The 23,166-nt window shown below is 42.4% G+C and overlaps 1 protein-coding gene and 1 non-coding gene across 4 annotated transcripts in view; one reads left to right on the forward strand and one right to left on the reverse strand.

The window, feature by feature from the left end:
* Brd4 (bromodomain containing 4) overlaps window positions 1-23,136 on the reverse strand; it is a 71,650-nt gene extending 48,514 nt beyond the window's left edge. Inside the window, exon 1 of one of the 3 annotated variants that reach the window (XM_055612097.1) lies at window positions 23,072-23,136. The gene's annotated coding sequence lies outside the window, so the exon portion shown is untranslated. Of the gene's footprint in view, window positions 1-22,227; window positions 22,247-22,621; window positions 22,707-23,071 lie in introns of those variants that run through there. The other 2 variants (XM_055612096.1, XM_055612101.1) reach the window with 2 other exon arrangements.
* LOC129680463 (U6 spliceosomal RNA) lies at window positions 3,555-3,661 on the forward strand. Its single transcript, XR_008720696.1, has one exon. It is a non-coding gene; the product is annotated as a U6 spliceosomal RNA (small nuclear RNA).
* Window positions 23,137-23,166: the final 30 nt, after the last annotated feature.

Here is a 23,166-nt window from a genome sequence, read left to right on the forward strand (position 1 = left end):
TCTTTAAATTTTATTTATGTATTAATTATTGGTGGTGAAGGTCCCTAGTCAAAATAGTAATCAATTGGAGTCTCTTGATAACTCAGGATGGAAGGACAGGTGGGCAGGACCTTGAGTATCCAAGGGCAGCTACTCTCCCACCTTGAGCTCATTCAGACAATTATATTTTATTCTATAATTCTCCAGCCTTAGCAGAACTCTCAAGAACACATGTTGAAAAGACACATAGAACAGTGACGTACTTCCATGGTTCTTTGGGTGGCACAACAGAAATGGATCCTGGGGCATAATGTTCATGCTTCCTCCTTCCCAGACAAGACTGGAGTGGTCAGTCAGTCAGTCCCCATCACTTAGGAAGCATGAAATGGCATTCTAGTGCTAGCTTACAGCAAGTGCACTATAGTGTAAGTTTTGGTTTCTTTAAACACTCAAGTTATGTTAAACATGTTAACATATGTATCCTAAGTGTGGGATATGGAGATGCTTTTAGTTTATCCACAGCTGACAACAGCTTTGTGTGGCTCAGAGAGGGGCACCGTTTTTTTTTTTTTTTTTGGCAGCTGGAGATAGTTTAACTCTGAGGACTCTGAGAGGGTATTTATACCAGAGGGGAGGGGAAAGAGAGAGCCGCTTTGAGAAACGCAGGGGAGGGGGGCTTCGAGGAGACAGCAGGAGGAAGAAGGTTGCTTGTCTGTGCTGCTGCCGCGTTTACTTATTTACCTGTCTGCTGGTTAGCTGGACTACTAGATATCTTGACAACTGAGATTGGTATTGCCCCAAAGAACAAGATGGCCCTTATCAGTAGGAAGTAGCCTAAAGAGGTCTATGTCCCTATCCCTTCTAAACTTCTTTCTCTCCAGAAATTGGAAGAGAGGTAGGGGTGTAAGAAACTTCAAATACATCAGACCTTAAAAAATAGCACCTACAGTAAACACCTGCTTCTGTACCTCACTCACCTAAGCCTTTTAAGGTTCATAAGCAAAAAGAACTAGGTACATTTAAGAGGGCAGTGATGGTACAAGTCTTTAATCCTAGCACTCAGAAGGATGTCTGAGTTTGAGGACAGCCAGGGCTACACAGAGAAACCCTGTCTCCAAAACAAGGGGGAAAGAGTGCATGCTGTTCTTTCAGAGGACCAAGTTCAGTTCCCAGCAACAACATCAGATCGCTCACAACTGCCCAATTATATGGCCAACTTTCACAGATGGGCTCTGACGCTCTCTTCTGGCCTCCAAGGGCACTGCTCCCACATGCACACACTCATTCCTACACACAGATACATAATTTAAAAAATAAATCTTAAAAAAAAAACTAACTAAAAAAAATATTGCTGCTCTGGAGAAACCTTGCACAGTGGTGCCTCTAGGTTCAATGAATGACTTGAGAGATTATTTTTAAAACCCATGTATTTGAGCTGGAGAAATGTGTAGGCAAAAGGTTACTGTGTAATTCAAATACTGACTTATGTACTTCTCCCAATATCCCATTGCAATCCTTGTTCTGAGAACTTCCTGTCTCAATGTTGTGTAAACACCACTCCCCAAACTGTCCCCTGGTATACCAATAAAGCAGCTTACAGCCTATTACTGAGCAGGGAAGAGAACAGGGCTGGACTTCCTGCCAGGCAGGGGAGGAGGAGTTAGAGGAGAAAGTAGAGGATTCAGCCATGGAGAGGCCTAGAGGTATCAGGAGAAGGGGCTGGAGCATTAAATCTACAAGGTACATCTACAGTATACATCTCTGGGATGTACACTGGGAAGCCAAATTAGCTTAAAAGGTTAAAAAGAAATTAACAACTGCTCAATTCTTGTGCTGTGAAGCTTTATAAAATAATGTAATAAAATAGAGCCATATTTTTTTGAGTGACAGCCACATCCATTAAGAGAGAAACAGAGCAACAATGTTAAAAAATAAAAAAAAATTAAAAAAAAAAAAAAAACAGAGATAGATGGCTCAGTGGTTAGGAGAATTGATTGTTTTTCCAGAGAACTTGTACTTGATTCTCAGCACCCAAATGGTGCTTACAACTCTAGTCCTCCTCCGAGGGGATCTGAACTCTCTTCTGACCTCCTAAGGTACTGTATATTCATGGTGCAGACATACATGCAGGCAAAACACCCATATACATAAAAACAAAAATGAAATTTAAAATAATGTAGTAGTTCTGGGAATGGCAGGACCTTTAATCCAAGCACTCAGGAGGCTGAGTCAGGCTTACTTTTGTGACTTTGAGGCCAGCATGTTCTATATAGTGAGACCCAGAACAGCTAGGGCTACGTAACAAAAGAAGAAAAAGAGTTGGGGAGATGACCTGGTAGAGTACTGGTTGTTCTTTCAGAGGACCTGAGTTCAACTCCCAGCACTCATGTCACAGCTCATACTCTAACTCCAGTTCCAGGTGATCCAATACCCACTTCTGGCCTCCACAGGTACCAAGCACATATGCATACAGTACATACAGACATGAAGGCAAAACCTTCATACACAGAAAATAAAAATAAACTAATCTTTTAGGAAAAAAATAACATGTGGGGCTCAGTGGATAGAGAACTAACCTGCTTAACACACACAAAACCTTGCTCACATACGCACATACACTCTAGTGTGATGAAATTTCAGCACATGGAAGGTAGATAAAACAAGTTTAAATTCATTTTCTACTACATAGTAATTTGAGGCCATCCGAGGATATCTAAGACACTGTCTCAAAGGCAAACAAACACACATCCAAATGTGGGAAAGGAAAGTTATCACCTATAGACAAAAAGATGTGCACATAGAGACTGGAAAGATGGCTCAGTGGGTAAGAAGACCTGGGCTCAGTTACCAACACTGGCTCACAACAGGCTATATGACAATTCCAGAGGATCCAATGCCCACTTCTGATGTGAGGGCACCATGCATGCACAAATATTACAAGTGTAGACAAAACATTCATATACATATTTTTAAATGCACACATTCAGAAACGGAAAACCATTTTCAAGCTCACAACTTACAAAATGTACCATGTGTTCCATCACATCAATAAAACCTCAAACTAGACTTATTTGTTCTGCTAATGTTAAAAATGTCTCTAAAACTAAAGTGGAACATGGTTTGCTGAAAACCTTAATTACAAAACTTGTTTCTGATGAAAAGTCTCTTAGGTAAAGTAATGGTGCTGCTGACTTGAATACTTGTGGTAACAGTTAAAAAAGCAAAGCAACTGAGGTAGGAGGACACCTATGAATTTGAAGCCACCTTGATCTACATAAGCAACTCTGACCTAGCCAAGCCTATAGTAAGACCCGTATTTTTAGAAGGGGGGGCAAAGCAGCAATAAAGACAATGTGTATGCACGCGCATCTACATGATAGGTGTTTAGCCTACACGCATGGTTCCATGTGAATGCCTGGTACTTTCAGAGGCCAGAAGAGGGTGTCAGCTCCCTTGAAATAGAACAATTTTGACCAGCCATATGGGTACTGGGAATCAAACTTGGGTCCAGCATTGTTAGTGGCTAAGCCATCTTTCCAGCCCCAATACCACAATCTTAACAAAGTAATAATAAAGTGCTTACTTTAGCAGCACATAAACCAAAACTGGAACGATACAGAGAAGATTAGCATGGTCCTTGTGCAAGGATGACATGCAAATTCATGAAGCCTTTCGTATTTATAAAAAATAATAATCATCAGTGTGTGTCAGGTAGGGCAAAACCGTGACTGCATCACTGGGAAGCCTGTGCTACATGAGACCTTGTATCAAAAAGAAAAAAGAAAAATTGTAGGTTGTATGATCCCTGCCTTCATACTCATTGAAGGAAAGTCCTAGTTCAAAGGAAAACTATTACACAGCAATTCAAAGTGCCTAATATATAGTTAACCTTTTGAGGTAACTCAATTGTGTTAATAGAGCAAAGATGCTATAGAGTATTTTTTCATATTAATATTTCCTGAAAGACTTTAGCCCAATTTTAAAGTAAAAAAGCAGTACTAAAAAGGACAAATCTGTCTATGGGAGCCTGAGATTAAATAAAACATACAACTATCATGGCAATAAAATGAGAAAAGCTAGTGAAGAGGCTACACGGCATGTAATACCTATCTTGACATTCCCAAGGCAAGCTACACTCGTGCTCAGAATCAAAACTAGGCCCATGCCAGGTGGTGGTGGCGGTTGCGGCGGCGTAGCATGCCTTCAATCCCAGCACTCGGAGGAAGGGGAGATGGATCTCAGAGTGAGCTCACGGGACAACACAACACAAAAAACTCAACTGTACCCACACCTTACCTGTCACCATAAGCTGTGGGTCAACAGATAGTTGCTCCCCAGTTTTCCAAGTATAGCCATCAGAATGAAGAAAGGGTTCATTAAGCATCTATCTGATCACTTGGCTAATTATTACTCTCCCTGTTACAAAAGCTTTCATTGTGAAAGACACAGGACAAAGCACCTGACCAACAGAAGCAACACCAAGCACAGTGGCATGTATCGTTAGGTCTTCTCTACTCAGAAGGCTGACGCAGAACAATCAATTTAAGGTCGGCCTGACCAAGGTAGCAGGACTCTGCCCCTGAAACAACCTATGAAACACTTCAAGACAAGAGACCCCACTAGCAAGCCATGTGCAAGGTTCAATGACCTTTGAATATCTGAGCCCTCACTCTGACATCTGATGACTTAAGAGTAGAACTTAAAAGAAATGTCCACTGATCCTGCATGGTCATTACCTACCTTCACCTGGAAGAACAGTTAAAGCTGTTCTCCCTGCCTACCATCTTTAAACCTCCCATACAATTCCAATCCATTCCATCCCTTCACTAATCATTCAGAAGACATCTGGCACAAATGCCAAAAGCCACCAGCTCCCCTGCTATCTGTTTGCTTACAGGAGCTCACACTGTGTATGGGCAAATGGTCCTTGATAGTCTAAACAACCATTTCTACCCAAAAGGCTTAATGCCTTTGGGCTTCCTGCCACAATTTTAAGTGGGGAATAAGAAGGCCTTGGAAACAGCCTTGTGACACCCACCTCACCATCCCCTCCTCCTTTTATTTGAGACAGGGTCTCTCACTAACCTAAGCTTGTCCAGGGGGCTAGGCTGGCTAGCCACCAAGCCCCAGAGCTCTACCAGGCAACACCTCCTCAACACTGAAATCACAAGTAAAAGTAAGCTCAGTTAGATTCTTTTAAAAATTTACATGGGTTCTCAGGTCCCATGACTAAAAATCAAGTACTTTGGTGATTTATCTCCATATCTTCTCAGAAGACAGTTTTGTACTTTCACTTCTAGAATGTAACAGCTATGACGTAAACTAAGACTGACTAAGCCCTTGTACCTGCAAGTCAACAGTGCCCATGCGGGGATATGCTGAGTCTTGCTGTGATAACTGTTATACTGGCAAGCAATGCACTAGTAGTAATTTTCGAGGGGAAGTGCCAACTTTCCCTGAATATCCACATGCTTAAAGAATGAAGCTGTACCCAGATCAAGAAGCAATTACTGACAGTCTACACTAAGGCAGAGGGCTCACAGTTGTATTCCAACCTCATTGAGGATCTTGAACACAAAAAGTGTGCAGGACCTTGTGTTTAGAATCAAACAAACTCATTTGCTAGAACAAAAACCAGTCTATTTACAATCAGTATGACCCCTTTACCTAAATCTCAAACTGCAATGGCAAAACTTAAAAAAAAAAAAAAAATACTTTTAAGTATTCTATCAGATCTATTTGGTGGTGGGATGCATATGCTGCACGCCTGTGTAAAGAGGACAACTTTTGGGTGTCATTTCCCTTTTACCATTTGGGACCTGAGATTCAAACTCGGGTCAAGTCATCAAGTACCTTTATAACTGGCCTTTTCTAACTTTTTCAACAAAGAGTGTAACTGATGTCAGAGCAGTGTTCTTGCCAAACACAAAGGAGAAATTAATATATTCACTTATGTTAAAAATTAAGATCATCTGACCATCAAGATACTCTAATGATGTGTAGAGGGGCCACCAAACTTTACCCACAAGGATGTAGTGCTCAGATCCTACCAATATCATTGTAATTAAAGTCACAATGATGTTTCACATCTGTCAAAAACAGTATTAATCTATTGATAGTGAACAAACATTTACATGAGCAAACATTTACAAATTTTGCAAGGTAAACTGCTAACAACTGTTTTGAAAATATTTGCTCATTTTACAATAGCTTCCCTGCTGACCCCGAAATTCCATTCCTGAGCATTTGCTTAGAAACCTGCACAGACCTTACATGTAAAATGCTCATAACAATGCCACTCTCCTATTGTATCTGTTTTGTACCCCCAATAAAAGCAAGTCTTAGAAGCCAGGAGCGATAGCACTCGCCTGCCCCAGCACCCAGGAGGCAGAGACAAGCAGTTCTCTGTGAATGCCAGCCTGGAGTACAAAGTCCAGGATAGCCAGGGCTACAGAGAAATCCTGCCTCAAAAAACAAACAAACAAACAAACAAACAAACCTACCCACCAAACTTGAGAGATGGCTGAGAGGTTAAGAGCACTGGCTGCTCTTCTAGAGGTCATGAGTTCAATTCCCAGCAACCACACGGTAGCTCACAACCATCTATAATGAGATTTGGTGCTCTCTTCTGGCGTGCAGGCATACATGCAGGCAGAACATTGTATACATAATAAATTAAACTTTAAAAAAATTCTGATTACACAAATGTCTACCAAATACAAAACTGAGTAAGTGCACACATGCACAATAAAAATATACAGGAAAGAAGAAAGGGGGACAGGAGATAAATTAAGTGCTGAGGCTGGAGTGATGGTTCAGAACATAATTCTAGTTTCAGAGATACAGTTCCCCGCTTCTGGCCTCTGAAAGAACCAGACATGCAAGTGATACACAAACAAACATGCAGACAAAACATGCACACACATAAAACAAACTGAAAAAATTAAAGAAAATCAAATGTCATAGGCACATGGTACAGTATTTTTAGCCAATAATATATTATTAAGCTACTACATGGACATACCTGGTAAACAGTAGCCTGTAAGCTAATCACACAAAAACAAAACAAAACAAAAAAAAAAAAAAACACTGATAATATTTATATAATAATGTGGCTTAAATTCATAGCAACAGTGAGTAGAAGTATAATTGTCATGATGTGGTAATATGATAACCACAATTAGTAACAGATTTAAATTTTATATTTACATAGAAAAGACGTTCTGGGGGCTGGAGAGATGGCTCAGTGATTAAGAGCCCTGACTGTTCTTCCAAAGATCCTGAGTTCAATTCCCAGCAACCACATGGTGGCTTACAACCATCTATAATGAGATCTGACACCCTCTTCTGGCATGCAGGCAGAAAACTGTATAAATAATAAATAAATCTTAAAAAAAAAAAAATGTTCTGGAGGAGCCACCAAGATGACTCAACAGGTAAAGGCACTTGTCAGCCAGTCTTGCTGACCTGAGTTCAATTCCAGGTACCTAGATAGTGGAAGAGAAAAGCTATTCCTCAAAGCTGTCCTCTGACCACAGGCACAGCGGCAGGCATGCCAGTAAATAAATAAAATTTGAAACAGAAGTACAAGGAATCTTTTACAGAATGATATGCATGGTTCTATCCCTAGAGTTGATTAAAATGAATTTTATGTTTTTCTGATGACTCTCTCTGCAAAACAAACAAATGAAGTGAGCAATGGCTTTACTCTATGCTCTTCAACTATATAAAGTGAAGATAGAGAGCCCATACCACCACCACCAAGCTGAGCTGTTTTAATTGTCAAGAGACTACACAAAATAAATGCTCAAATGAACAGCAAACTAATAAAGTGAGTACTGTTATTTGTAAATAAATTCAAAATATTGTTTTATAAACCTATGCTCATGGCAGGACACACCAGATGCTCTTCATTTCATTAGCACATGTGCTCTGTGAGTAGCCATGCTCTGTCCTTGTCTACTGCTCAGCACTGACATCCAGCACCTGTGCGATCCCCGGTGCTTGGGACAGAAAAATGCCCAAAATAGGAAGTTCAAACACCAGAAAACTCATAAGAGTGCACAAAGTCCAAATCTACAACTTGGGAGCCACCCTACCTGAACCATCAGCTAAGTCTTTCTCTTTATCTTGGCTTCCACTGACTCTACGTGGAACTGCCACCAGCATTTCTTAGCAGCATAATTCAGTTTTCAAACCCTGCTTGAACCTTTTTCACATTCTCTCCATATACAAAACAATGTGCCAAAAACAGGAGTCTTGCTCAAAGCTCCAATCACAAAACAGGGTTCAGCATGAGACAGGTGAGAACATTCTGTTCAAAAAACCAAAGACATAACTAAGTACTAAATAACTGGTATGATTAATAGAACAAATAGTTGGGGGTGGAGCTAAGAGAAGCCCTCCCAATGAAGCTGAATCTACCACCAATGTTCTCATCCCAACCTGAGTCTGGCCTTCTCAATGACTGGCTTGTTGAGCTCTTCTCCTCTCCGCGCCCCCCCTCTCCCCCCCTCTCCCCCCCCCCCCCCCGGGGGGCCCCTCCTTCCCCCCCCCCAATTACGGTCCTGCCCCCCGTCCTGAAGATACCTGATAGGCCAGGGTCAGATGGAAGGGGAGGAGGACCTCCCCTATCAGCGGACTTAGAAGGGGGCAGGGAGGAGATGAGAGAGGGAGGGTGGGTGGGATATGGAGGGAAAGATGGAGGAGGCTATGGCTGGGATACAAATGATGACCTGTGATTGAAATAAAAAAATAAAGTATTTTCTTGAGTGATTCTTCAACATGTTGGCTCTGCTTTTACTGACCAGATGGATGAAAGAATAAAAATGTGTTGTATAAACTTTCTCATCCCTCTTCTGATCTCCCACCCTGCTGAGCAATGAAAACCCTGCCTCTAGGCTAGATCTTTTCCCATGATCAGAGTGAGATCTTCTTTTTCAAGATCCTTTCTGGAGTCTTTATACATATATTAAGTACCACTCAAACCTGCTGAAAGCAAAGCTGTTCAGTTGGATTCCCTCTTCCCACAAAGCAGAAAAGCAGATTCCAGAGTGCAAGTTCTGGAACCAGGTACCACCACTAACCAGCTCTATGACCAGGCAAATCTACACAAGTGACTGAGCTATCCATGCATTTACAAAGTGGGGATGATACTATTAAATATTTAGTTCTTAAGATTATTTTTTGAGAATATAAGGAATACACAGCAACTTCCAAATAGATCACAAAAGCACAAATTACTTAAATATTCACTAAAGTGTGGCAACCAACAGTGGTGTGCTCAAGCTTACAGCCTTTGGAGCCACCTGTGGTGGTAAAGGAGCAGCTCTCCAACCTTTTAAAGGAGGTAACTAGAGCCAACAGGCCAAGAGAAGATGTCCTCTGAGATGCCATACAAGCCACAAGCAAAGCCACAAGCAATGTGTGACATAATTCAAAAGGGCCCAAAAGAGAATGCTGGTAATTTGGAACTTCATTCCTGGAATTACAAAGATATGCAAGCTATAATCTTGACATATATTAATTCCAAGGTGATGTGATTCCCAGGCAGCAAATCTGTTGACTCAACAGTTTCCCATCAGTGTCAAAAAAGAAACCAAAGAGTCACATACAGGCAAACATATGTCCCTTGCTTAGAATATTACTTTTTTGTTGTTGTTTAGTTTTTTCAAGACAGGGTTTCTCTGTGTAGCCTTGGCTGTCCTGGACTCCCTTTGTAGACCAGGCTGGCCTCAAACTCAGAGATCTGCCTCCCAGAGTACTGGGATTACAGACCTACACCACTGTGCCCAGCTACATATCATTTTATAAATAAAAGTACTTCAGAAACAACTAACTTCTTATGAGGATTATAAATTAAAGTACTCTACACAAAGACAGCACTTTGTGGGTGTTTTGCCTACATGTATGTCTGTATATGATATGCATGCCTGCTGCCCAAGGAAGTCAGAAAAGGGTGTCAGGTTCTCTGGAACTGAAGCTGCAGACCATTTATGAGTGGCCAAGGAACTGGTGGGAACTGAAACCAGGTCCTCTGGAAGAGGACCACATACTATCCAACCATCTATCCAACCCCATGTACTGTGTATTCAAAGGCTGATTTCTGTACCCAGATATCTGGTTGCAGTCCAGACTTTGGCACTGTCATTATTATGAAGCATCTCCTGTCTTGGTACACTGTAATTGTACTCAATCACCTTCTGATTAGTTAATAAAGAGCTGAACAACCAATAGTTGGGCAGGAGAGCATAAGGGACTTCTGATCCCTGTGAGGGAGTCTCAAGTGGAGACCAGAGGAGGGGGAGTCACCATGCAGACACGGATGGAGAAAGAATAGCCAAAGCAAGACTAAGATGGCAGGTAATGGGAAGTAGGCTAGACTAGCATTGTCAGGTTAGAATAGCTCAGTATTTGCCCAGCTATAATGCCTGAAGCTTTTAATGAATATAAAGGTCTCTGTGTCATTATCTGGGAGCTAGAGCAGGCACAGAACAAATATTTTGGTGTTTTGTTTTTCAGAGACAGAGTTTCTCTGTGTAGCCCTGGCTGTCCTTGAACTCAAGAGATCCACCTGCCTCTGCCTCTGCCTCCTGAGTGCTGGGATTAAAGGTGTGTACCACCACTGCCCTACAGGTAAAAACATGATTTTACACAGAAACTCCTGTAATCTTTTTTCTCTTTCAGAATAGAAAAGAAAAACTGCCTAAGTTTATAAAAGTCAGGCCTTTACACTAAAAATGGAATTAAGCAAAGAAAAGGGAGTAATTAAAAGCTAACAACAGTGCCAGCACATGGCACACAACTATAATCCCAGCACTCAGAGGCAGAGGCAGAGGCAGGTGAATCTGGTCTACAAAGCAAGTCCAGGACAGCCAAGGCTACACAGAAAAACCTTGTCTTGAAAAGCCAAAGGGATGGGGGGACCTAAAAATGGTAAATGAAGGCAGAAGAATAGCCATTAGTGTGTATACAGAGAATTTTAAACCTTAGAAGTAGGGAGGGTAAAGGAGTTTATAACAGACACTGCAATGTTCTTAGTAGTGAGTTATTTTCTATTCTCTTACAATTCTGACCCAATTACAAACATATAAATAATTTAAGTTTATGGTATTGTATTTCTTATTTCTTCCACCAGGCAGTGATATGAGGAGGGAGAATAGAGTGACAATGTCCCAAACACATCCTGGTATGGGTCCATGTACCTGATATGCAGTATTTTCCCACAAACTGTCTTCTTCAGTCTGCAAGTTCAAGTATACGGCTGAACAATTGTTCCATAACTGAGAGTAGGCACTGAGCCACATAAAAGACCACACACTGAATCTTCTAAGTCTACCTATATCTAACACACCACCAAATAAATCAGACTGGGTAAGGCCTATTAGGTTACCGTCTGCGGCAAAGGCTCCAGGACAACACCAAATCCCAGAAATAAGAGATCTGAAAAGCCTAAGTTAGGGCAAAGTTCTGGAAAAAAAAAGACCTTTCTTCAACTATAGATTATATCACAACATTCTGAAATTCCTCATCCCCATTAAAAAATACAAGCAGTAAGTAGATGGAGGCATAGGACATTCCAGCCAAATGGCAACACATTGACACAGAGGTAACTTGAGGACTCTAGAAAACCTTCTCATGGATGTTTACAAGGTCAAATACTACTGAGTGTTCCAGACTGGTTTGGGGTCAAAAGTCTGTGAATCAGTTAGACGCAGGCCTGTAATCCCAGCACTTGGGGAGGCAGAGGCAGGTGGATCTCTGTGAATTTGAAGCCACTCTGATCTACAAAGTGAGTGCAGGAAACCCCGTCTGAAAAAAAAAAAAAAAACAACAAAAAAAGTCTGTGAATCTCTACAAGAGCAGAATGTATGTAAAAGTCTCCAAAAAATGTCTTAAGATCATAGACTCTTATCACTACAAAAGTAAATATGGTAAATTCATTCTGAAGGTGGGTCTCAGTCTTTAAGGTTCAAAGTGTATGTATGTATACATTTTTTTTTTCCTAAACCACATCATTCTTCACATTCTAAAGGGTTCTCCAACCCTGCCTAGAGCTAACAACTGATGTTCTAGCAAAAAGTTGACTGTTCTAATTCTTGGACACTGTACTTTCAATTTTGATAAGTGTTTTTTTTTTTTTTTCTTTTCTGTGTTTTTGTTTTATTTTTTATTTTTAGCTTTTTGAGACAGGGTTTCCCTGTGTAGGCTTGGCTGTCCTCAGACTCAAATATCCACCTGCCTCTGCCACCTTTAGTGCTGGGATTAAAGGCGTTCACTAACACGCCCAGCTGACAAGTGTCTTTCAATAGCAAGAACTGTAAGAATATGGCTACTGTAGTGGAGCTTATTATGATTAGGAAATCTGAGTGCTAAGCAGACAACTTTACAAAAGCTTGGTTAAAGAAACAGTTTAGCAAATCATGAAACTACAACAGTTGCTTCTGTAAGCATGGAAGACCGAACCAAGCCATGTTCCAGCACAGTGTCATTCACATAAGTCTACTGAAACCTACCTATCTAGCTTCTAAATCAAGACTTCCTTGCAATTCCTTACTGGTGTAAACCTCTTGTCCTTGTATTTCCTGGGGGTTCAAGCAGCCTGAGAATTCTATTACCAACAGCCAGAATCCTCCTGTCCACCCAACACTTTTCTTAAGAGTCAGCTTAAATCCTCTCCCTAGAGTTGAGTCCTCAAAAGTAGCTACCCCTGTACCTGGCATTAAAAGATATAAACTACATCTCTCACTTCTATTACTAACTCTGATTTTTTTTTAAAAAAAAAATCCATTATCACCTTCATTTTAAACCATTTTTGGTTTTCTGGCACTAGGTGGGGGGGCAGCAGGCAATGTCTTGCTATTTGGCTGAAATATGGTTGGGTTACATGTGCACCACTACCATGCGAAGCTTCAGTTTTATTTTAGCCTTTTCATGAGCAACTCATTCCACATAGATTTCACTTACTTCTGGCTTGTGACCTAGGAAGTTAAATAACCTTTCCTTTGTTCAGCCACCCAAAATGTATTCATGTTATTACTGCACTCTCCTTCCAATTTAAGAGTCTATTCAACAACTACCCAACCTAGCTTGTCATATTCAAATAGCAAGGCACTGCTAAGAGCTCTTACTTGGGATGCAGAGGACAGTAACTAGCTAAAGGTGCCTAAGCTAAGGTAGTTTTAAGTATTCCAATTGGTACTTAATGGACAAAATCCAGAGTCCTCTGCCATCAACAAGGGCTCTTTACTGGAAGGAAACACTTCTTGACCTTAAGGTTAGAATATCAAAAATGTGCAATAAGCTCTGAAGTCATCATTTGAGCCTTTAGCCTCACATCAAACATCATCTTTTTTGTTCACTTTTGTTTTTATGGACAAAAGTCTCATTGTATAGCTCAGTATGAACTTTACAATTCCCCCTGCCTCGGACTCCCTAGTACTGGAAATACAGGTATGTACTACCACAGCTGGACTAAAGACTAACAAACTTCCTTTTGCTATAACTAGTTTGGCCATACTGAAGTCTACTTTTATGGTACTGGGGACTGAAACTTGGGTCTCACCCACGTTAAATCAGTGCTCTATCACTGAACTAACTGTATGACCAGCCCAAATTTGATTTGTGACTTATACAAAGAAAACTAACAAAAGACTTTTTTCTGTTAGACGTGGACTGGAGAAATGGTTCAGCAGTTTAAAAAAAAAAAAAAAAAGCAAGGTTTGATTCCAAGTCTGCAATTCCAGTTCCATGGTTATAATGCTGTCTTCTCAATTCCAAGGACTATTGTACACATGTGGTACACTAACATGCTCAGGAGCACACATACACAAACAATGCAAGTATATATTAAAGAGATCCGAGAGCCACACGCAGTGGCACATGCCTTTATCCTAGCACTTGGGGAGGCAGAGTGCTGTGAGTTTGAGGACAGCCAAGACTACACAGAAAATCTGCCTCAAACAACCAAACCAAAAAAATAAAATAAAAAAAATAAAGACATGAGGACAGTACCTGAAAATAGAAGACAAGTACCTTACCACACAGCACAGTGTGCATGGAATGCACAACTGAGAGTCTATAAATAAATAGAGGTTGTTTCAAACATGGACAAGATCTTCACTACCTGCTTCCTCAGCCTTCACCATATCCAAACTTCTACCAAGCACTGAGTACAAAGAATAGAAACTAAAGACCAAAGCACTTTCCCTAAAGCATATTCAGGATCACTCTTGGGGAAGGGAGGGAGGGAGGTGGGGAGGGGAGGGGAGGGGAAGGAGGAAGGGAGGGAGGGAAAGGTCTCTGCTAAAATTAAAGAGGAGCGAAAAGAAAAAGAAATTTCAACAAATAAACTCAGGCAAAGATATAAAGATATTATGAAGTAGCCTTGAAATGTATGAAATCCTTTGTAACATTTTAAGCCATTAATTCATTTTATGACCCATTGTTTGAAAAGAGAATTACTGTTGGGTGAGGTGACTCAACACTTGTATCCTTGAACTAAGGAGACTACTGAAGAGAGATTGCAGTTAGATCTCTGGGTTACAGAGATCATACAGCAACAATACTTCTCTCAATCTCCAAACTCTAGAACCTAAACCTTTTACCCTTTTACCCCGTTTTATATACAAGAAACAGGGTCCTGGTAGATCATAGTAGCCCAAGGACAAGTGCCCTGTGTGACACCCCCCCCCCCAGCCACTGGCAGGTTCTATACTCCATATGGTTCTCATTTCAACCCTACAATAATTACCAGCTCCCATTAAATACATGCTTCTGCAAAGTGAATGCCAACTATTTCAGACATAAAGTCCTCAAATTTAAGTCCCCCTTTAGTCCTCTTTCAGTTTGTTTGTTTGTTTGTTTTATTTAAACACAACCTCAAAGGCCAAACCATCTGTAATCATGTACCTTATTGCCTGAGGTAGGAAAAGTGGGGATATTAGCCACATACAATGACAAAGGAATTACTAATTGGTATTTCTGGAAATTGCATAAGACCAGGCCCAACAATACCTCTCCCCTGGTACTGTTCTCCACAATGTGTCCAAGTCTCTAGATGTAACAGCAGCTTACAAATAAGCATTTTGACCTTGAATGAAAACCATGTAAGTAGAGTGGCCACTGCAAAGTAGAAAAGGCCTAGACAAATATTCTCAGTCCTTTCAACAAAACAAATACTAGTGGTTTCCACCTTTCCCACCCAATGAATAACAGCATACTAGAACAGTAAGATGTGCCCTCAAACTCAGCCACCTTTTCCATATCAATGCTTAGGAAAATTAATCCCATTTTACAAAAGTCAGAACTATGGCTTACAGAGATAACATAATTTGGACAGAAATAGGCAGCCATTCAGTCTGAACCCCCACTGAACTCTACAGCTATCTCTTTCTGGTAAACAGTGCTACCCAAGACACTGCTTGCAGCATAGTTCCAGAGCCTTCCCACACTGGAAGGGCTAATATGATTTTCTTTAGGAAAAAAGGTGGGGAGACAAGCATGATAGCACACCATTAATCATAGCATGCAAGAATTAGCAAATTTACTCAATTTCTCTTTCTTACTTGGTTTGTTTTGTTTTTGAGACAATATAGCTTTGATTAGCCTGCTAAGCAGATGGCCTTGAACTCAGAGATCTGTCACTTCAGGGGTATGATTAAAGGTGTACACCACTACACCCAGCAACTTCTCTTAATTCAAGGCTAATGTTCAAATTATCTGACCTATTTGTAAAAAAGGTACACCTTTGAATTTCATACAAACAAAAATGGAATTCCCTCAAGAACTAGTTATTGTTGTCAAGACCCAAAATCCAACAACAAGACCCCAGCCTAACATTCATTCATTTGCTTAGCCCACCCAACTGCCAACTTCTCCCTGCTGGGAACCAGAATACTTTCACCAAATCTGGACATCAATACAATTCGAATGGGAGGCAAGAGAAGCAATGAAGTTATGGATGTTCATAATGAAGTTATGAAGGTGTGCCGATGTCTACACTCCACCTGCATATTCTGGCTCCTGTACAAAGTTACATCATCAGGACTGCTTCTGCTGGATCATTTCCCCTAACTACAGCAAATTATCTCAAGATAGATCCCCCCCACCCCAAATTTATGTTTTACGAACACTGGTGTTTTGCCTGCATGTATGTCTGTGTGAGAAAGATCACCTGGAACAGGAGTTACAGAAAGTTGTGAGCACTAAGAATTGAACCTAGGTCCTATGGAAAAAACAGCCAGCACTCTTAACAGCTGAGCCAACAGATAACCTTTATAACTAGTGCATTTCAACTAATACCATTATCCTGTTCTTAGTATCTCATGGGGTAAGATGGCAATTCCCATCTTTATATATAACCATCTCCCTACATTAGCCTCTACTGAAATGTGCCAGGAAGGAGACATAACACCTTAGAGGCAGCTGTTGGATAATAGTATCATCTGGTGGCTTGCCTAGAAAACACTCCTGCTTATCAGGGTATTTCCTAGCTGTGGATGTACTCTGTGCCTGGTACCTTCTTCCCACCTCTTTATCCTACACAATGCTAACAGACACCAAATACCTTTAAAGGGGACTGGATTTGTGCCACTGGATCTGTACCAAGTGTCATACAAGACACCTATCTTTATGCAAAATAGGCAAAAAGACAGGCTTCATGAAGGGCAAGGACAAATGAAAGACAGAAAGTGCAGCAGCACCAGAAACAAGATGTCATACAATAAAGTCTTAGGAACAGAACAGCAAAACAGAGCTGTTATTGGATGCCCAGGGGCTGCTCAGATCTTTAGAGTGGCTCTCCTTAAAGCATTCATTATAGCAGGGGCTCTCATCTTAAGGCCAGGAGACTGATTTCAGGGGGAGGGGAGTCCTACTCTGGGCAAGAAAGGGAAGTAAGGTTAAAGATCAAGTGCAAGAAACATCTTTTTTCAGAAGCCCTGAAAACACATCTAAAAGACATTTTGTATTCATACAACTGTAATTTATGAAAAAGAAAATGTTTAAGAACATCCCGTGGCTCGACGTGGTGGCATAAGCCTTTAATCCCAACACTCGGGAAGCAGAGGCAGGTGGAGCTCTCTGAGTTTGAGGCCAGCCTGGTCTACAGAGTCCAGGACAGCCAAGGCTACACAGAGAAACCCTGTCTGGGGGAGGAAAATGGGGGGATATTTTGGCTACTTCTTTCTGAACTTTCTCCTATACACGTATATCTAACTGTTCTATAAGCACTTGCATTCGTGGGTTTCCAGACCTCAAATATACTTTGTTAGGCTTTTCTTTTGACCCTAGGATATAAGCACTAAAAGGCAACACAATTAGTCTCTGCAGGGCTGAGGAACACAAGTCATCCTTGGTTATGTGAGACCCAGTCTCAAACAACCCCCTCCACTAAAAAAGTCTCTGTATATCTTCAAAATGTTAAGTACAATTACCATTTGACCTAGTAAATCATCCCTAAATATCTGGCATATCCACATAATTATACACAAACTTTTTTCTTATACACAGGCCCTCACAATGCAGCCCAGTCTAGTCACCAACCCTCCTCCTTCTCTGACTCTCCAGAGGCACCACTCCTGACCTTGTGTTTATACACAGCACTATTCCCTCTTGCCCAAAAGTGGAAACTACTCAAATCCACCATTTTCTCCATTAAGGATGAATAAATAAGGCAGGCTGTGGTGACACACCTTTAATCCTAGTGCTTGGCCAAGAGGCAGGCAAATCTCTAAGTTCAAGGCCAGCCTGCTCCATCCATTTAGCTTCTTTCAGAACGGCCAAGGCTAAACAGAGAAACCCTGCCTCAAAAGTCAGTCAATCAATCAATCAATCAATCAATCAATCAAATGTGACACATCTATAGAAGAGAGTATGATTTTGTCATGAAAGAGAATAAAGTACTGATTCATGCTGAATGAACCACCTGAAAGCATCCTTAATGACAGAAGCCAAACACTAAAGGTTAAAGTATCTGGAAAGGCAAATATACAGAATGGATTATAGTTTCTGGGCATTACTGGAGGAAGGAAAGATGGAGAGTAGCTACCAGAACCACAGTTTCTTTGTGGGGACATGGAAATGTCCTGCAATTAACTATAGTAATGAATGCACAATTCTGTAACCATGCTAAAATTCAAAAAATTGTTGTGATTTATGTATCTCAAAGCTGTTCTTTAAAATGAAAAAAAAAAAAAATCTTGATAAAATTTTCTAAGTGTCAACCTCAGGTTACACAAAATTGATACTCAAATACATAGGATACCAAATAAAGTCATTTTAGAAAACAGCTTTCTTGTACATAGTAAGAGAGCTGAGGAATGAATTATAGAGATATTTACACATGAAATCAGTAATAAGAACAATGTGTTGAATGGTTCTGTTTTCTTTGGTTTCTCTGTGTAACAGCCCTGGCTATCCTGGAGCTTGCTGTGTAGACCAAGCTGGCTTCAAACTCGGAGATCCACCTGCCTGCCCGCCTCTGCCTCCCCAGTGCTAGGATTAAAAGTGTGCCCCACCACCAATATTTCACTGACATCATGAACGTTCTGTTAAGAAATGCAGTAGGGGGGGCTGAAGAGATGGTTCGTTCAGCAGTTAAAGGTACTGACTACTCTTCCAATCCCAGCACCCACATGGCAGCTCACAACTGTCCCTCTCACATAGATACACACCAATGCAAAGCACCAATGCACATAAAATAAAGAGAGGGAGAGGGAGGGTGGGAGGAGAGAGAGAGATGTAACAGTGCAGTGGTAGCTTTAATCCCAGCACTGGCGAGGCAGAGGCAGGTTGATCTGAGTCTGAAAGCTAGTTCTAGGACAGCCATGGCTACAAAGAGAACTCTCAAAAAACAAACAGAGAGAGAGAAAGGAAGAGAAAGAGGAAGGAAGGAAGGAAGGAAGGAAGGAAGGAAGGAAGGAAGGAAGGAAGGAAGGAAGGAGGGAGAAAAAAACAAAGAAAAGGAAGAAGAGAAAAGAAAGGCAGGCTATCTATACAGGTTTATTACCCACTTAATCTCGCTTTTAAAATGCTTTCTGCAGGTCAGGGTTGAACCACAAACCAAACCCACTCACCATACTTCAAGCAGCTGAACAGAACTCAGGACAGTGCACTTAAGCAAGTGTAACCACACTTGCTTGTTGGAACTCTGAGTAAGTTTACCACAATTACTGAAGACTTCAAATGTTAAATGTTAGTTAATACACTCCTTGTAAGTCACAGTATTTTTTTTAATGATCTTACTAAATTTAGTCTTATATATGATAAGGTCCTATCCAACTGTTAAGATGCTTTCTTTTAGGCACCAAAGGCACAACAGAAAATAAAAGCAAAACCAAACAAAACCCTCTCTTGTGGAACTGAATAAAGAAAAAAAAAAGTAACCCAAAGAAAAATCTGTTACATGTGCATGCCACATGTATTAAGTGAAACAGCAGCATCAAGGATTTTCTCTCAATTCTCACTTTGCAAATGTCCACAAAGACTTATCAGATACTATTTTTCAAGACAGCGACTCTCCGTGTAGCTCCGGCTGTCCAGCAACCCGCCCTGTAGATCAGGCTGGCCTCAAACTCAAGAGATCCCTCCTACCTTCAGAGTGCTGAGATTAAAGGCTTGTGTCACCACCTCCAGATCCACTAGCAATTTTAATGACAAATTCTTCCTTGATCACAGAACCAGCATATGGCCCAGGCTATCCTAGAATTGGGGCTCCTCCTGCTTCCCTGCCTGCTAATATCACCTGCTCTGACACCATGCCTATCTTCTTTCCAACCACTTACACAAAATTATTCAAATTTAGATATTTGTGAGGTTTTTTTGGGGGGGAGGGGGGTGACAGGGTTTCTGTCTAGCCTTGGCTCTCCTAGACTCATGTTGTAGACAAGGCTGGCCTCAAAACTCACAGATCTCCAGGCTTTACCCCCTGAATGCTGGGATTACAGGTGTGCCACCACACACCCAGTTTAGACATCACAATTTTATCTTTTATTTTGTGTGTATGTGTGTACAGTGTGCATACAGGGGTCCAAAGAAGCCATATGACAATGTCAGCTCCCTGAGAGCTGAAGCTACAGGCCATTGTAAACTGCCACTGTACCGTCTCTTCAGCCTCTGAACATCAAAATACTTCATATCCATAGAAGCACACTGCCCCTTTCTTTAAGAACGCCAAGCAGGGGGGCTGGAGATGGCTCAGAGGTTAAGAACACTTGACTCTTCCACCAAAGGTCCTGAGTTCAATTCCCAGCAAACCACATGGTGGCTCACAACCATCTATAATGAGATCTGGTGCCCTCCTCTGCCCTGAGGCACACATGCAGGCAGAACACTGTATACATAATAAATAAATAAATCTTTAAAAAAAAAAATTTAGGGCTGGAGTGATGGCTCAGAGGTTAAGAATACTCACTCTTCTTCCAAAGGTCCTGAGTTCAATTCCCAACAACCACATGGTGGCTCATAACCATCTATAGTAAGATCTGGTGTGCAGGCATAATGTTGTATAAATAATAAACAAATCCTAAAAAAACAAAAAACAAAACAAAAAAAACTCCAAGCAGGATGTTGTGGCTCACAGCACCTGGGAGACTGAGACAGGAGGATTGCCAAGTCTGAAGACAGCCTGGACTACAGGGTGAAACCCATGTTAGGGTGGGCATGGTGGCCAGGGCCTTTAATCCTGGAGCTTTAATCCCACAGCAGCAGAGGCAGGCCAATCTCTGATTTGAGGCCAGCCTTGTCTGTAGATCAGTCCAGGACAGCTGACAGTTGGGGCTTGTTCCTAGAAATGGCTCATCTTTAACTGCCATTTCTGCCAATGATCCAGGTTCTGGTTCTATCAACCTCAGGGCTGCTCACAGCTATTTAAAACTCTAGTTTTGGGGCATTCGAGGCTCTTATAGCCTCAAGGGCAAAATCCAAATCAGGCACAAAAATTATTAAAAACAACCTTCAATCCTCGTAATTTCTAACTCTCAAGTCATTCAACAGCCTCAATTGTGTAACTTGAAAATACTGCGTTCTTCCCTATCTCCAAAAGCCGAAAGTGTAATTTGGTACAAAGATCACAAAAACTGGCTCAAAAAGATTATCTTTTGGAAACAAAGTCTAAATTCCTTTAAAAAATTCAATAATTTAGTGGAAATTTTACTAAGTAATCTAAGGTTCTCCAGCAATTCTTAGCTATTTTTCCCCTTTCAGCCCTCCAGACTAGACACAAGTAGACATTCAGAACACCAGAACATCCCTGCCACTTTGGCATCCTAGCTTTCATTAGTAGGCAAAATATCTTAAGCTTTAGCAATTTGCATGTGCAGAATGCTAGCAAGATAAAAGGGGGTAGTTTTTCCATTTAAAACCAACTAACACCATTTTAAGAAACTTACTCAAGCTTGAGTCCTTAAGTACTCTATTGTCTACCAAAGATACTGTGGACAACAGGGCAACAACATATTTTGTAATGGATTTTCCTTGTCCATTTGATCAATACAAAGTAAAATATTTCACAGTTTGATCTTCTCCAACCTTCCCGGTTGAAGCTTCAGGAGGAAGGCTGGTTCCCCCCTCAACCCCCATGCGAAATTAAAATGAAAAGAATGTTTTTAAGTTATTGAAAAGTCCATAAAGCACAGTGTCATCTAAAGCCTTCTTGCAATTGAAAATACACTCACAAATCCTTTTAATTTTTGTCCATGACTTTTACAACTTCCAAGATCTACCAATTCCAGGGACTAACAATTTAAAAAAGTTGACATCTCCATTCATAAAATTTTTCCAACCATTTATTACAGCACTGAAGAGCACACTGGCTTAGAAGTACACTGCCGGTTGGATTTTAGTAACTGGGACTATTAATGCCCCCTTTGATGCTAAGTAAAGACATTTCAATTCTCAACAGATATCACTGCAAGGTATCACTGGCATCCAACAAACACACACAGAAGATAATCTCACCAGGTTGCATAAAGCATAAACAAGCAGGTTAAAACACTTAAAAAAAAAAAAAAGCTCGTCTTGAGTAAAGGGAGGTCAGCCACTAAACAGAAGCACATGACTCATCCACCGGCCGGAGCACAAGTATTCACACTGTCCACTACATTAACTTGGGATTTCCCTTCACCAACCAAGGCCCAGCCTTGGGGGCATCTCGTTTAAGTGCTTTTTTTCTGTGTTTGTGTATGGGTGGAGGGTCATTTTGCTGAATCACAACTCCCCCACATCCCCACCCTAAACCGACACACACACCTGCAAATAAAAGAGGCCATTGCAAGGGATGCCAGCGAACACAAACCCGGCAAAACAAAGCCCCCACGGAGAGGGCTTCCAGGCTGGGTGTGGGTGGGCCGAGGGGGACTCCTGCTCCTTTGCCACCCCTCCTGTCCCCTGGGTCCGGCGTGCGGTGGCAGCCCTCTCCCTGTGGACAGATCTTCTACTTCTTTCTAGGCAGAGTTCCAGGGACAGCCGGGAAGGTGAGACTTATGGAAGCGAGAACTCGCTATCCCAGCACAGGCAGGAGGACCCAGGTGACGGAGGGAGGACCCGCCAGAGCACAACGCGCAGGAGCGGCCCGCCCCGAGGGGAAGCCGCAACCAGGGGGTAGCAGCGGTACCCGCGGCGAGCATCCCGGGCCCGGACTTACCGGGCCGGGCATGCACCGCGGATCCCGCGGCAGCCGCTTCCTCCTCCTCCTCCTCCTCACTTGACAAAATGGCGGCGGCAGGAAGTGCCGGGCGCTTGGCCCGCCCCCCGCCCGCCCCCGGCCGCCCGGCCCGCCGCCCTGGGCGCCCGCGCCCCCGGTCCCGGTTCCCGCTGACGCCCGCGCCGAGGGAGACGGCAGCGGCCGCAACCGCCCCGGTGCCAAGGCCTCGAGCCCACCCCAGCCGACGCCGGGCCAACGGCGCGGGCGGCCCCGGCAGGGCGCGAGAGGCAGCAGGCTCCGGGCCCACTAAGCTGCGGCCTCCCCGCCCCCGCGCCGCGCCGATGGCGTAGGTGGTGGCGCACCCGCTCCATTACGCAATGCAGGTTACGCGGGCTGCGCCGCGGGGCCCCGGCAGCCCGCCTCGCGGCCGCGAAGGACACCGGTCCTCACCTGAGACGCTAGGCCGCACGCCGCCGCACGGTGTCCGGGCCGCCTGCGCCGAGCCGGGGCCCGCCCGCCGCGCCCGCCGCGCCGCCGCGCTCACA

The sequence above is a fragment of the Psammomys obesus genome, unplaced genomic scaffold (genome assembly GCF_907164565.1).
Source record: "Psammomys obesus unplaced genomic scaffold, mPsaObe1.curated_primary_1811, whole genome shotgun sequence".
NCBI lineage: Eukaryota > Metazoa > Chordata > Mammalia > Rodentia > Muridae > Psammomys > Psammomys obesus.